Below are 16,349 nucleotides of genomic sequence, written 5' to 3'. Positions count from 1 at the left end.
ATCTTGCTTACAACAACTTATGACATTTTGTAACAAATGATGCAGTTTGAAATAAATAATGCGATCATTACAAATCTATATTCAGTATGTCACATTCTCCACGAACCTTCTTGTTGCATTGCTTTTTGACTTTTTGTAAGACCAGAGATCCTTATATACACCTCTTTGATTCAATCATGATGTTTGGACATTTGCCAAACAGACACATTATATTAATGCTGCACTTTCAATCACTACAAATTGTGGAAGAGAATTAGAAGCTGTAAGTGAAGCCATTATTTTGTACACTGCCTTCAGAGTCTCCATTAACTTCTTCACTTTCAATTGCTGAATGCAAATTTAGCTGAAGCAAATTATTGTACAATTCAAATAAGCGAGGCACTGCAAATCCTAATGCTCTTCTTGTTTTGTAACCTTGCAGAAAGCGTACTCTTTGATTTCTTCAATATGTGACAAGTTGTTTTCCCCAGCAGATGAGCTTTGCTAATGAGCTAATGCGATCTGGTTTGAGAAATGTATAACGAGACCTGGCTGCATGCGATTAAAAGCACAAAAAAAAAGGCCATTGTGAAAGAGGCATTTCACTGCTTAATGGTGCTCTTCTGGAACATTCCGGCAGCCCTTAAGTTTGTATAAGCCTATAGTTGAGACCTCTTCAGTGATAATGATCTGATTTGCTCATTATTTTATAACTCAATCTACCAGAATTAACAAGATTACTCACAGTGCGGCTGGATCTGTCGCCAATAACATCAATCTCAGATCATATTTTCAGATTCACTATTAAAATGAAACCCTCTTTTTTTTAAACCAAAGCTGTTACTTTTATAAAGCTTTTCAAAGCAGTGGAACATTTATTCCCTGGAGAATGATTTAACAAGATAGCAAACAAACTTGTCAGTGCAATTTGGACTCCGTTTTTGATATGAACATCATTTGCCCTTAGTCGCTTCAGTTGTGATGTCATCTCATTGAGAGGCATTTAAATATGCTTATTATGACTACTGTTATTAAATAACATTTTATTAAAACCTGCAAAAACCTTTCTGTCGAGAGATACATTTTACTATAGGCTAGTTTATTGTGCATTCAGATTACATTTTAAGTTGTTAAGCAAAACCAAGGAGTTTAAAATACTGTTTTGTTTCTTTCTATATACTTTAGACATTTAGATCATATCCACCTGTATGCATGTCTGTAATGTTTGCTGTAGGTGCGAAACTACAAAAACAGTAATATTGCAAAATAGATTTACAGTTTAAAATAACTGTTTTTTTCTTAATTTTTTTGGCAAAGCTGAATTTTCAGCATCATAATCTTCAGTGTCGCATGATCCTACAGAAATGATTATAATATACTGATTTGCTGCTCAATAAACAGTTCTTATTACCAACATTGAGAACAGTTTTCATGATTATTTGATGAATAGGAAGTTCAGATAGACAGCATTTATTTGATTATTTGATGTTTGATTGTGTAACAATATAAATGCCTTCACTGTTTTTTTATTTTATTACAAGGGTTAGGATGACAATGATGTGTTAAAGCCATGACTGAGGAAGAGTGAGCTTTCTAAAATCGAAGGATGTGTAGATTAGGGCTGTCACTTTTGTGAAAAAATCCTGATCGATTTTTGAGACATAAATGTTCATTGAATCGATTGTAAAATCGATTTTCCATGTATAAAGACGTTTCAATTTTCAGCGCCAAATATAGGCAAATCCACGGACAACTGACAGGCATTAGGACGAACGTAAAGTGTGCGCTTGAGACGCGCTCAAGTCAGCAATATTTCTGAAGATTTATTGGCATGAAGTTTCGTGCACAATGACAAACAGGAGTGCAAGATTCTCGAAAAACAATAAGCAGAGTGGACTGCCATGACATCGATGAAAAACATTACTGCAGGCTTCAACATGGCTTTGTTTACGATTAGAAATGTCAAACAAATTTCGCCTACGTAGATGATTGTAGGCCGAATCTGTATCTGTATGCATGAGCCTGTCTGAATACCGGCACAATTCACATTTTTGTTGTAAAAAGAGACACATCATGCAGAAGTATAGTATAGTTTGTATGTGTGTTTGTCAGAGACTGCAGTTGCTGTGTGACGCGCGTTCGCTGCGGGCGTGTCGTGACCATAGACTGTAAAAAATATGGACAAAGCGTCTGTGACGTCACCCATAGACTTTCTGAAGAACGGTTTTGAGGCTGTTTATGGGGGGTATGGGCGGTGCCATCTTGGAAAATCTTACGATATTTCAAATACAAATGTTCAGAAAGGATACAGAGGTGGTATGATGTGTTGTGTCAGATCATGGCCGAGACGTCAAATTTCAGGAATTCCACTCGGCGCAGCCCGTTATCAGCTGTCAATCACGCCCTTATTTGTCATACATTTTATATCTAAATACGATCTAAACTACCGAGTTAGAAAAAAATTCACCCCCCTCACAGTTGTCAGGCACTCGGAACCTATCGAAAAATACAATAAAAGTCCATGGGACCAACCTGTAAAAACATGAATTTATGCTGTGAAAACGTCTTGGTTACGGATGTAACCCTCGTTCCCTGAGTAGGGAACGGAGACGTTACGTCGGATGACGGAGAATGGGGGGTTTCGCTAGAAAGCCAGTCCTCTTCGAGTATTAAAAAATGAGCCAATGGCAAAGAAATGCCATGGGTCTGCGGAATTTGCATAATGTATCTCCGCCTCACCGCGTGAGTATTTAAGGAGAGACACCTGCAACAGCAGATCATGTCTTCGCTGAGGAGCCGAGACTGAACTCAGGCGTCTACCCAGCGGTACAGCGGAAGTGGCAGGGAGACGTAACGTCTCCGTTCCCTACTCAGGAAACGAGGGTTACATCCGTAACCGAGACGTTCCCTTTCGTAGTCACTCCGAGTTACGTCGGATGACGGAGAATGGGGGTCCCTGTGTAATCACGCCACCTTCACAGCTGTCTTCCAGTGCCCTGCGAAGTCTGACCTCCCTGTCGTGATATAGGCACGGACGAAGGAGTCCTACTTAACACAGGAATACCAAGGTACACTGGGAAGCATATCTCAGGGAGATATGCCGCAGCATGCCTACCCGAAGGGAGGACTTAAGAATACACATATGGCCCGAGGGGGCTACATATGGAGGAACACTGGAGTGACCAGCCCGTGGGGTGGCATCTACTTTCAACTCCAGGAGTGGCAAGGTGGCTTGCCGAGGGAAAGACACATGCTCAAAGAGGCTTACAGTGAAAATACACATGTGGGGGTTGCTCAGAGGAGGAACCATGCACACGGAAGCACCTAGCCGACGCACAGGCAGTAGACACTGGCGCCAGCGTCAACAGTGCTGGAGGAACTCAGGGCTTCAGAGAGGAAGGCTCACCTGAGGAAATATCGCACGTATCCAGTCCGTGGAGTGGAATGGTGAGCAAGCGAAGACACCTGAGCGGGTCCAGTACTAGCTAACTGAAGCGAGTACACGAGAGGACACAGGCTCCACTCGGAGATTATAAAATCTGGCGAATGTGTTGGGTGTCGCCCAGCCTACAGCTCTACAGATGTCTGCCAGCGAGGCGCCATGCGCTAGAGCCCAAGAGGAAGCCACACTCCGGGTGGAGTGCGCTGTCACACCAAGGGGGCACGGTCGGCCTTGCTGTTGGTAAGCCAAAGCAATGGCGTCCACTATCCAGTGAGACAACCTCTGCTTTGAGAGAGCCTTTCCCTTCAGTCTCCCACCATAACAGACAAAGAGCTGGTCTGAGGTCCTGAAACACTGCGTCCTGTCTACGTAAGCACGGAGGGCGCGTACTGGACAGAGCAGTGCCAAGGCTGGGTCTGCCTCCTCCAGGGGCAGCGCTTGCAGGTTCACCACCTGGTCCCGGAAGGGAGTGGTGGGAACCTTGGGCACATATCCAGGCCGAGGTCTCAGGATCACGTGAGAGTAAGCCGGCCCGAATTCCAGGCACGCTTCGTCAACGGAGAATGCGTGCAGGTCCCCTACCCTCTTGATGGAGGCCAGTGCAACCAGGAGCGCTGTCTTCATTGACAGGAACTTAAGCTCAGCTGATTGCAGAGGCTCAAAGGGAGCCCTCTGCAGGGCATTTAACACCACTGAGAGGTCCCAAGAGGGAACGAGAGGAGGGCGAGGAGGATTCAGTCTCCTCGCTCCTCTCAGGGACCTGATGATCAGGTCGTGCTTTCCCAGAGACTTACCTTCAACTGCATCGTGATATGCGGCGATAGCGGCCACATACACCTTCAGGGTGGAGGGAGACAGCCTTCGCTCCAACCCGTCTTGCAGGAAGGAAAGCACGACACTGATCGAGCATCTCCTGGGTTCTTCTCGGCGAGAAGAGCACCAGTTGACGAAGAGGTTCCACTTCAACGCATAGACATGTCTCGTGGACGATGCTCTAGCGGAAGTGATGGTAGCCGCTACTGCTGGTGGCAGGGTACTCAAACCTGCCTCGTCCCGTCCAGGAGCCACACGTGGAGTCTCCAAAGATCGGGACGAGGGTGCCATAGGGTGCCCCGTCTCTGAGAAAGGAGGTCCTTCCTCAGAGGAATTGGCCAAGGAGGTGCTGTCGCGAGGAGTATCAGTTCGGAGAACCAGGTCTTGGTGGGCCAGTATGGGGCTACCAAAATGACCTGCTCCTCGTCCTCCTTGATCTTGCACAGAGTACGTGCGAGAAGGCTCACTGGGGGAAACGCATACTTGCGTAGGCCCTGCGGCCAGCTGTGCGCCAGTGCATCCGTGCCGAGCGTGCCCTCGGTCAGGGAGTAATACAGGGCGCAATGGGATGAGTCGTGGGAGGCAAACAGATCTATCTGTGCGTCCCCGAACTGGTCCCATATCAGCTGGACCGACTGGGGATGGAGTCGCCATTCGCCAGAGGTTGGCCGGAGCCGTGACAGCTCGTCGGCTGCAAGGTTCCGCACTCCTGGAATGTAAATAGCACGAAGGGACCTCAGGTGCTTCTGACTCCATAAGAGGAGGTGGCGTGCGAGTTGCGACATCCGGCGAGAGCGTAGACCACCCTGACGGTTGATGTACGCTACAGTCACGGTATTGTCAGAGCGGACAAGTACGTGTTGACCCAGGAGCAACGCGTGGAAGCGGTGCAGGGCAAGGCGTACTGCCAGCAACTCGAGGCAATTGACATGCATGAGGTGCTGGGGTCCTGTCCAGGAGCCCGCGGCTGCATGTCCATTGCACATGGTGCCCCAGCCCGTGGCAGAGGCATCTGTGGAGACAACAACATGCCTGGAAACTCGTTCTAGGGGGACTCCGGCCCGTAGAAAGCTGAGGTTCCGCCACGGGGTGAAGGTCTGACGGCAGGTCGGAGTTATTGGAACTCTGAGCGTACCGCGATGCCATGCCCACCTCGGGACCCGATCGCGAAGCCACAGCTGAAGCGGTCTCATATGAAGCAATCCGAGTGGCGTTGCCGCGGCTGCGGATGCCATATGCCCCAGGAGCCTCTGAAAAAGTTTCAGTGGGACCGCACTCTTGCCCTCGAACTGTCGAAGACAAGTCAGCAGTGAGTGTGCGCGGTTGCTCGTAAGCTGCGCGGACATGGCGACCGAGTCTATCTCCATACCGAGAAAAGAGATCCTCTGCACGGGGCAAAGTTTGCTCTTCTCCCAGTTGACCCGAAGGCCTAGACGGGCTAGGTGCCGGAGCACAAGGTCTCTGTGTTCGCAAACCTGATCTCGAGAGTGAGCTAATATTAGCCAGTCGTCGAGATAATTCAGGATGCGAACCCCGTGTTCGCGTAGGGGAACAAGGGCTGCCTCGACGACCTTCGTAAAGACGCGAGGAGACAGAGCCAACCCGAATGGGAGAACCGCGTACTGGTATGCCTGCCCCTCGAAAGCAAACCGAAGAAACGGTCTGTGTCGAGGTAAAATGGAGACATGAAAGTAGGCGTCCTTCAGGTCTATCGCTGCAAACCAATCCTGTGGCCGCACGCATTCGAAAATGCGTTTGGCCGTGAGCATCTTGAACGGCAGCCTGTGAAGGGAGCGGTTCAAGACGCGCAAGTCCAGGATTGGCCGTAACCCACCGGTTTTCTTGGGGACAATGAAGTAGGGGCTGTAGAACCCTGACCTCATCTCGGCTGGAGGGACAGCCTCGATCGCACCCTTCGCCAGCAGGGTAGCAACCTCCGCTCTCATGACCGGGGCATTGCCACCGACCATAGCAAAGCGGACTCCCCTGAAGCGGGGAGGAGACCGTGCGAACTGAATCGCATAGCCGAGCCTGATAGTTCGGGCGACCCAACGGGACAGATTGGGGAGCTCTAACCAAGCCCCCAAAAACTGATCCAGTGGAATCATCCGAGCCACAGGCGTCCCCCCGGAGGGGCAGCGAAGCGGAGTGACCGGCACAGGCAAGGGTGGCATAGCGGCCCTGAGCGTGTGCACAGCCAAGCTCCGCGCCCTGACAGAGGAGACCAGGGAAGGACCAGCGTTCCACGGGGGTCTGCTCTGCCAGGGGTCTGGCGATAGAGGGGGATGAGAGTGGTGTGGTCCGGGGACGGCATGCACTGTCATCCTCGCCCTCAGGGACAGAGGAGGACGAGAGTGGCGAGGCATGGGGGCGTCGCGCACTGCCATCCTGCTCTGTGTGCTCAGTGATGGTGTCAGATCTTTCTTTAACCCTCTGGGGTCTGCAATCACGCCGGCGTGATCTGCTCGCTTTTTTTCTTATCAGTGCAAAAGAGACTCAAATAACTCAGTCGATTTTTGTCATACAGGCAAATGTTATACATCAATCGATCCTGTTAAGTTTCTATTTTTTTGTGGATACTCACAATAAAAACAAAGTGTTGTGCTTTTCACCAAATAAAGAAAAACAAACATGATGCGAGTTCTGCGTTCTCTCTGTCAGTGAAGTCCATTCTGAAACGCGTCCTAAGATTAACTGTAACTCCGCGATTACTTGTCATACAGGCACGAGAGATTTTTCTTTATGAAGCTTGAATTCTCTTCTTTTAAATGAAGTAATTTATATAAAAAACAAATATTCTCAGTTTATGCAATCTGTATGAAAAGAGAGTGCTGTCAGTATTTTTTTCCCCAGCTCATTACACTTCATTACGCGTTAATCTGACACGCCCACGGAGGACGCACGCTATTCAAACGCAAATGTCGGCAAGCCATGACAATGCCCACATCAGCCGTTCCACCGCGGTGGTAAATGTGTGGTGTATTTGCTGCCTTTTACCGCTAAGAGGCGCTACAATCATAGACTATGAAAAGTGTTCGTTTATTCCGGTTTATTCTCTCTAATGCGTAATCTGCTGCCGCACCGCGCTGATTCAGAGCGATTGAAAGCTGGTAGCAGATGAATTCAACAAGTGAAACGTGGTTAAAATAATTCATAATCACAATACTGAAATTAGGCTACTGAAATGTAATTGAATAAATAATGAAAACATTTCAACATAAAACATTGCAATAAAAACATTTAGGCTACATCAATGAGGCTTTACAACTTAAACAGCGTACAGACGATAGCTCAGTGGTTAACGCAACAACACGTGCTTCGAAGAGCTTCAAACGACCCGAGATCGAATCTCAATGTAGCATACATGTTGTTAATCGATGTTGCCCTACAGCGTTTATATTTTACCACCTTGATGCTTAAATAGCTAACTGTTTATAACTGTTTACTTATTTAAAGTCAAGATTTTTGTTTAATTATCATTACAACATAAATTTGCTACATTCCTGTAGAACCGCAGCCGCTGCACAAACGACATAAACTGATGAAGGAAGATTGTCAGCCGATTGCATCAGAAAATGAAAATGAAGAAGCTCGTCTTTAGTCTGCTAAATTATTGTGTAATGTAAAAGAACACTAAAATTACTTAAGTTTGAAACCAAGTTCGAACATTTCAAGGTTTAAATAAAGTGTCGGGACAGTTTTTTTTATTTAAAACAGGGTTGCATCGGGTTTAGAGTTTATTTCTTTTGCGATGCAAAATAAGAAACACTAGGCTAATCTTATTATTGCGACATTTTAAATTTGTATTGCCAAAGAAATTACAGCTAAATTAAACAATTAAAACAGTACAAAACGAAAATTGTCCAAAGAAACATAATTAAATTAAAAACATGCGTTTTTCTTTGCCTCTCTCGCGCTGGAACTCTTTTTAACAAATTTATTTAGTCTCCCTCGCTGCGCATGCATGATATGATCAATGCATGATATTATTTAGCCTTTAATTGTTGCTTCAAAGACACAGCATGCCTTGTTGAATTCACCTTACAATAACTTCAATTGAAATTTTGTGTGAAAAAAAACTTAAAATAGGCTACAATAAATAAACTACAATATTTATAATTTAATAAGATATGGGGCCTACATTTGGACACAGATTTATCCTTACAATAATTTTGCCTGCTCATCAGGCTGGCTATCCGACACTCTCCATATGAAAGAGGAACATTAACACCTTTGTCCAGCAAATGTCCCTCCAACCCCCCACAGGCTATCGGAGTCTGAGGCTGACTTAACACAAAGAGAAGTCGCAATTCACAGTTAAATCGCTATTCTAGACAGTGTTGATAATGAAGGAATTAAATGATTTAAGTTACATGTAGCCTAGTGATATTTCTGTCATAAAAGTTTATTACTAAATATTTCATTATTTCAATAATTAATGAAATAAAACCAGGCGCGCTGGAAGCTGTTTCATGCGAGGGGGGCTGAGGGCTAGGTTGGAAAATATGTGACGTCATTGTGTTATGGCTGACGACAAGACATGACATTTCTCTGTATATGTTGTAGCCATTAAAGAAAACATATTTAGTTTCATATTTATGTTTAAATATTATAGGCTAATGTTATTTTTTATTTAATCAATGTTGATTATGAAAGTGAGCGTGCAGCGTGAGAAAGACATGATGCATGAGATCATGAGATACCCAAAATGTCTTTGTTGTTGTTGTTGTTGTAGGAAGACTCTTTTAAAAATATTTTCGTTTAGTATAAATTGTATCTTAATTTTGATATGTTTTATCAAACAATTGCCTGTATTTAATAGCTAAATAAGAAGCAAATATAGCAGAATGTAAGGCGCCGGCGATCACTTGCATTGCACGTAAACCGGAGGGCGCCGAAACTCAGCTTGTGCCTCACAGATTTTATAAATATAGGATATCTATTAGCTTGAAATGTCTTCTTTTAAACGAAACTATTCAAAACGAAAAGAAATAGACGACTCTCTGATTATGTAATCAAATGTGCATTTCTCTCTGGCGTTCATGGCGAGTCCGCATAACTTCATCTTTGCAGCGACACAGAAAACACCTGTTTATTAATAAACAATTACACGTCTCCTTGCTATTTTTGACACATTAATAATCATTACTTTCGCCGGTTCTTTGTGGCAAGGTTTATGAGTGCGGGCGTGCGCTTGAGTGCGGCTATATTAGGCTACGTAAACGCTCATCCTGTAGCCTATTTAAGTAATTAAATCAATATAAAGAGGGGCGATGTGTCCACAGTGGCTAAAATGAACAACTACTAATCGACTAGAAGAAAACTTTAGTCGGAGGCAGCCCTTATTCCACATATTTTCGAACCAGCAGGCCATTCAGGGTTGAGCGCGCGACCCTGAGCGGAATGAGCGAGCGGAGGGATTCAGAAATGCGCTCTCCGCTCACATGCTCTGATCGGAACAAACTAAGCATGACAAATTCAAACTTTATTTCATTTTCTCCGTAGCTTGAACACTCAAACACAGCATGTCTATTTTCATTTTTCCCCCCACGTTTTTTAGTACAATATTATGTTAGTCCACAGCCCCCACCAAGGGGGCTGTGGCTATGACGAGGGGGGCTGCAGCCCCCGCAGCACCCCCCTTCCCGCGCTACTGAATAAAACTGGTTTGGGGCAGCTTTTTCCAAGCAAAACTAAATATAATCTGAAAAAACGCTTGTTAATTTGTTGTCATGAACAAAATGTTCAACTTAATATTAAAGTCTACAGGGATCTTTGGATCCTTACAACCAGGCATGCAATTTGTGAATTAAGTTTTTATTTTATTTTGTATTCAAATAAATATCGAAACACGGTGCTTCGTGGTAATGCTGCTAAATTAAATAACATTTATAGAATAAATATGAACTTAAATGAAACAATATCGCAACATTTCGACAAATACATTAATATGTTTTTACATTTTAATTCAGGGCGATTTAGCCTACATTTAATTAGAGCGAGATTTTCACCCTTGTCTTGTCATTTTCTCATTGGGAAGCGCATGTTTGAGTAGATCCTCTGTAGCCTACCTCTCGTTTTCATATGGATTAGCCTACATAATCAGATAACATTTATTAGCCTAAATATTTAGACATTTAAATTTTTTAGACATAGCCGATTTCTTATCGTGACTGAGCTGAAGTGGCTTTCGGTTCATTTTTGTGACGCGCAGTTCCCGGAGACAGAGAGGACAGATATACTGTTTTTGTCGTTAGCCTAATATGAATACAAGTTTACAGTTTTGAACGATGTAAGCTACTCTACTCTTATCTGTATGACCAAAAAATTACGGAGTCGCCTATTAAGTTATTTTAGCTGTAATAATGAGATAAATAAATTAATCTAAATGAACGCGCCGCCGCGTTTGTCGAACACTAACTCACGATGCCAGAATAAAACCCGACTTTAGAAAAATGCATAGGGCCACTCGGCGTGGTGTGCCAAAACACTTAATTATAAACTTCAATATTTCATTCAAAATAATCTCAACACGCTTTGTGAAACTTTGAAAAGCCGTGCATGCATTCAGGCCACTGGAACTAATGAACAACTGAAACGCTGGCTTTGATTTTATTGTTTGTCGTTTAAACGTGCCTGTTGCATATCTCTATTTTATATATTTGATATTGGTGAAGTAGCCTATAGCATTGATTAGCTGTGGAGGGAGGGGTGTGGGGATTAAAATAATTCAGCAGAAGTAGGGATGTTTAGACCAGAAGGAAATCCCAGTCCCCCCTGGCAAATCACACTTTACTTAAAACCATGTTTTTAAAAACTCTAGGTTGTAGGGAACAGACCTCTCTGCCATGCGCGCGCACGGTTTGGAGCACAATATCTGTCTTGCATGCACGCTCGCTCTAGATAGATTACGGGATATTTTAACTAATTCGCGGTATAACTAGTCGATCACGAGTGGCTCAACAGGTAGATCTATAGATAAACTATATCTTTCAGGAATTTGACCGACCGGGTTGACACTTCAGCGTGAGAAATCGGGGGTGTGGCGTGAGAGCCTGGAATAAAAAAAAAAAAAAAAAATATATATATAGCCTATATAAAAAAAAAAACTGTATGGTGTAACAGAGTTTTAGAGCTAAACAAATCTCTCTGCAATAATAAATATAAAATTTACAGCAGACCATGTATGTGCGGGATTTGAACCTGTGTCATCTTGATGATGAACCGTAAGTTCTACCGCTCGGCTATGAATTTTGTTACTGAGAAATATCCAAACGTTTGATTCTCACATGAGCGAGAAAACGTTTTGTCTTTAGCCTGTGAGTGTAGGCCTACTTTAGCCTTTTACAGTTTTAAAAGATTATATCTTATCTGTATGACCAACAATTTGTATAGGCTTATTTGTAAATTACCATAACTTGTAGTATTTCATCCTTAGGCTACTGTTAATAGACAGTAGCCCCACTTACGTTTTGCTAAATGTCCCTTTGCGCCACCTGGCGGTCATTTCGCGTACGACTTTGAAATGAGACTGGTTTATTTTTACCGCGGTGGATGGCTAAAAATGGTATGTGGATGGCTAAAAGGTGTGACTAAAAATGTGCTTTTGGCTTTCATTTATATTTTGATTGTTTGTATATATATATATATATATATATATATATATATACTAATGAGCCTTTCATTCAGGGGTGTCACACAAGAAAGAATGCAAGGACAATATATATATAAATAAATAAATATTTATATACACATATATATATATATATATATATATATATATATATATATATATGTGTGTGTGTGTGTGTGTGTGTGTGTATATAAATATTTATTTATTTATATATATATTGTCCTTGCATTCTTTCTTGTGTGACACCCCTGAATGAAAGGCTCATTAGTATGCAGTCTGCTCAGGTGAGAACTGCCTAATTATTCATGAGGGGGTTGGGCCGATCCGCCCATCCGCATATTGCCTTTGCAAACAAAAAAATGTTTTTCACAATTTAAAACAATCTATTGTTTTATGTGAATGATTAGGCAGAATGATTTTCAGATCAATTTGAAGCAAATACTCTAGGCGACAACATCCACTAGTCAAAAGTCTTGTGGACAGATATTTAGTATGTTATTTGTGGCCTTATATTAGAAACTTTATTTTTATTTTTTTTCAATAACCACGCATAAACAATATTCTCTCAAAAATACAAACATGTACATACATGTTGCTCACATATTGTGGTAGCCCTGTGTGTGCTATATAGAGTGTAATTTCACCTGTGCCATTAATATGTTTATAAGCAACTGAAAAAAGCACAAATGTCAGAGCATGCCAAAACATCTCAAGGACCCCGAAAACACCTCAGACCCCAGAGGGTTAACCACAATAGGGTGCTACCCACCCGTGGGTGAGCAGCGGGGAGTGGAGAACAAAAGATTCTCCCCCGGCCCTCCACCGGGGGAAGGAGGGGGCCTGCTACCGCCTCCTGGGAAAGATCCGATGCCATCACTGAGCAGCCCGTCTCAGGAACGCCGCTTAGCCTGGCGTTTAGCGGGGCGCGGGGCCTGAGGGGGCTGGGGCGCCTTCCTGCGGCTTCCTCCACGACGCGGCCCGGGTGAAGGCTGCTGCTGGGGCCGTGCGGGAGGGGCGGGAGCCACAGGAGGGCGCCCTCAGCGGCGAGCAGGCTGAGGCGTCTGTGCCGACGGCTGGGTGGAGGCAGCAGCTGGCCGTCGGGGCAGAATATGTTTAATCGCCTCAGACTGCTTCTGTGCGGTTGAAAACTGCTGGGCGAAGTCTTCAACCGCTCCGCCGAAGAGGCCGGCCTGGGATATGGGGGCGTCGAGCAGACGAGTCCGCTCAACGTCCCGCATATCGGCCAGGTTTAGCCAAAGGTGACGCTCCTGGACCACGTTAGTGGCCATCACCTGACCCAGGGAGCGTGAGGCCACTTTCGTCGCCCGGAGAGCGAGGTCAGTGGCGGCACGCAGTTCGTCGAACGTCCCTGGGTCAGTCCTGCCCTCGTGCATGTCTCTGAGCAGCTGGGCCTGGTAGACCTGCAAGGTGCTCATAGCATGCAGAGCAGCAGCCGCCTGTCCTGCAGCTCTGTGAGACCTCGCCACCATAGATGACGAGAATCTACAGGCCTTAGACGGGTGCTTAGGATTACCACGAGAGGAGGCGCTCTGAGGACACAGTTGAGGACACACCTTCCATGATCTCGACAGCTCCTCATGCAGCTCCGGGAAGAAAGGAATTGGGGTTGGCTGAGGCCGTGAGGCGGCAGCCGCACCCAAAAACCAATCGTCCAGCCGCGAGCGCTCGGGGCAGGGCGGAGGGTTCCACTCTAGCCCGATGCTCACGGCTGCCCGGGACAGCATGGCTGTCATCTCGGGATCCGACACGGGCAACGCTGGGACTCCCGAGGGAGGCAACGCAGCCGCATCCTCACTTCCCGAAGAATCGAGCCCACCTTGTGATGCCGCGATCCACATCGCGTCCTCCTCTGGAGCGCCGAATGAAACACGCGGGGCTTCCGAAGAAGCGCCCGCCTGAATCACCGCGGCACTCGCGGGTTGCAACACAGCGGAGGGGGGCGTGGTCCGAGGACGCATCGTCGGATTGCTCCACACCGTCACCCTCAGATCACCCTATCCCCCAGCCGAACTACCACCTCTCGTGGAGGAAGCAGGACGGGTGGTGGACGCGGGGACTCTCACTGATAGATCATTGAGTCTCAATCTAAGTGTTGCGATGGCCATGTTCCCACAGAAGGAACATGAGTCATCCACGAGCGCTGCTTTAGCGTGCTCAAAGCCCAGACACACAAAACAGCGCTCGTGCCCATCAGAAGATGACAGATATCGACCGCAACCAGAAGAACACGGGCGAGACATCTTTAAAAAGACGTGCCACGTGCAGCTCTTTTAGGAGAGGAAAACTCTGCAATGCTGAGGCGACCAGGGAGAAAACACAAAGTCTGGCAGACCACTGCACAGATCGCAGGCAATGTGAAGACTCGCTGGGTACCGCCGTCACACCAACACTGGAGAGTTCGCTCGTCTCGAAGAGGTGAGTCACTTGTAAACTCAGGTCTTGTGGCTGTGGAGTGAAGAGGTTCTCTTGGCTCCGAAGCGAAAACATGATCTGCTGTTGCAGGTGTCTCTCCTTAAATACTCACGCGGTGAGGCGGAGATACATTATGCAAATTCCGCAGACCCATGGCATTTCTTTGCCATTGGCTCGTTTTTTAAATACTCGAAGAGGACTGGCTTTCTAGCGAAACCCCCCATTCTCCGTCATCCGACGTAACTCGGAGTGACTACGAAAGGGAACTGACATTTTAACATGCATGTCTATGGAGATTTGCTCCCTTTTGGGACCTCCCTCTAGCGGATTTTCGATGTATTGCAGTTTTTCGCACTTCCGGGTAGGCTTCATTTTTCAGATTAGAATGTTGCCGCTTGGTCGTGACGAGCTGGACGCGCTCCGAGAGAAGGCCGTTAAAATCGATTCCCTATTTTCGTTTTCGATACTTGTGTTGGTTGGTCCGATCGATTGTGCAATCGATTTTCTAACGTAAAGTGACAACCCTAGTGTAGATGGATGGATGGATGGAAAAACGTGTTGGCTCAACAAAACAAATTAACTCAATCGTTTTTTAAAAAGTTATTGCAACATCGAATGAAATTATGTTCAACCAACAATATTGAGTTAGAAGAACTTGATAATTTGTAACAAAAAAACAATTTCCGAGTTGATTACTCAAAAACAAAAACAAAACTAAAAATGAAGTCGCCCTGAAACCAATGAATCTTATCTATGTCAGTTCAAACCAACAGCTATCATAGCACATGCTTCATGTAACTTATTTAGCATGTAGCCTACAGCATATTTAGGCTATGTCCACATTAGTGCCTAATCATTCACATAAAACAATATATTCTTTTAAATTGTGAAAAAAAAAAAAAAATAGTTTGAAAGGCAATATGCAAATGGGCGTGAATGGCCAAACCCCCTCATGAATAATTAGGTGGTTCTCACCTGAGAAGACAAAGACCCGCATAATAATGAGCCTTTCATTCAGGTGTGTCACACAAGAAAGAATGCAAGGACAATATATATACATACACACACACACACAGACATATATATATATATATAAATATATATAAAATCAAAATATAAATGAGAGTCAAAAGCATATTTTTAGTCATACCTGTAAACAAATCCTGTTCAAATAGGTTATATGGGCCATTCAATAGAATTGGTTCAAAGTTAGAGTTGGAAACATCTTGAAAAGAAAATTTTCTTTTTCCATAAATCTCTTAGAAAGTATTATTTTTTAAAGTAGGCCAATACATTTTATCATACATATTTCAAAGTTAAGGATTCACTATTTTGATATAGCCTAGCTTGCATTGGAACAAACACTATAACAGTTGATTAGTTTATTTTTGACAAAACATACTATATATTTAACATATGAGCAGAAACTGTCTAACAAAAGATTTGATGTCTATTTTAGAGTAAAAACTTTATATTCTATCCAAAACTAGTCAACGAAATGTTGTCATTACAGACACTATTCTATATCGCGATTAGAACAAATCTCAGTAGGCTATAGCAATATAGTTTGGATGTGTTCATGTAAAAATAACGTTGACTAATGTAGGAGCGAGAGTGAATGAACGCACAGATGCGATGTACATCTGTAGTAAAAAACATCGCGCGAGCGTCTGTGCCATTCATTCACACACAGACACGCAATTCATATTTAAACAGTCTTTGTGCAGTTTACAGACACTATTCAATAACGCGATTAGAACAAAGCACTTAAGAATAAACTTACTTCATCAGCTGGATCCGTGCTCCTCGAAATTAAACTACCAGCACTTCTGAGGTAACTTTTTGGATGTTTTATCCAGCTGATGTGGGCGTTTTCATGGCTTGCCTCAACGTTTTAGTTTGAATAGTGCGCGCTCTCAGTGGGCGTGGCACATTAAATTCAAGCTCGGTTTCTATTTCAGAAACAAATCTTGTTTTACTTTTAGTGCTAAGAAGAAACTTGTGGAAGCTACTTTTCTGTCTGTAATTGATTATTGTATATGCATGCTG

This window comes from Rhinichthys klamathensis, unplaced genomic scaffold, assembly GCF_029890125.1.
Source record: "Rhinichthys klamathensis goyatoka isolate OS25496 unplaced genomic scaffold, OSU_Roscu_1.1 h1tg000256l_1, whole genome shotgun sequence".
Lineage (NCBI taxonomy): Eukaryota > Metazoa > Chordata > Actinopteri > Cypriniformes > Leuciscidae > Rhinichthys > Rhinichthys klamathensis.
This window is presented reverse-complemented; position numbering follows the sequence as displayed.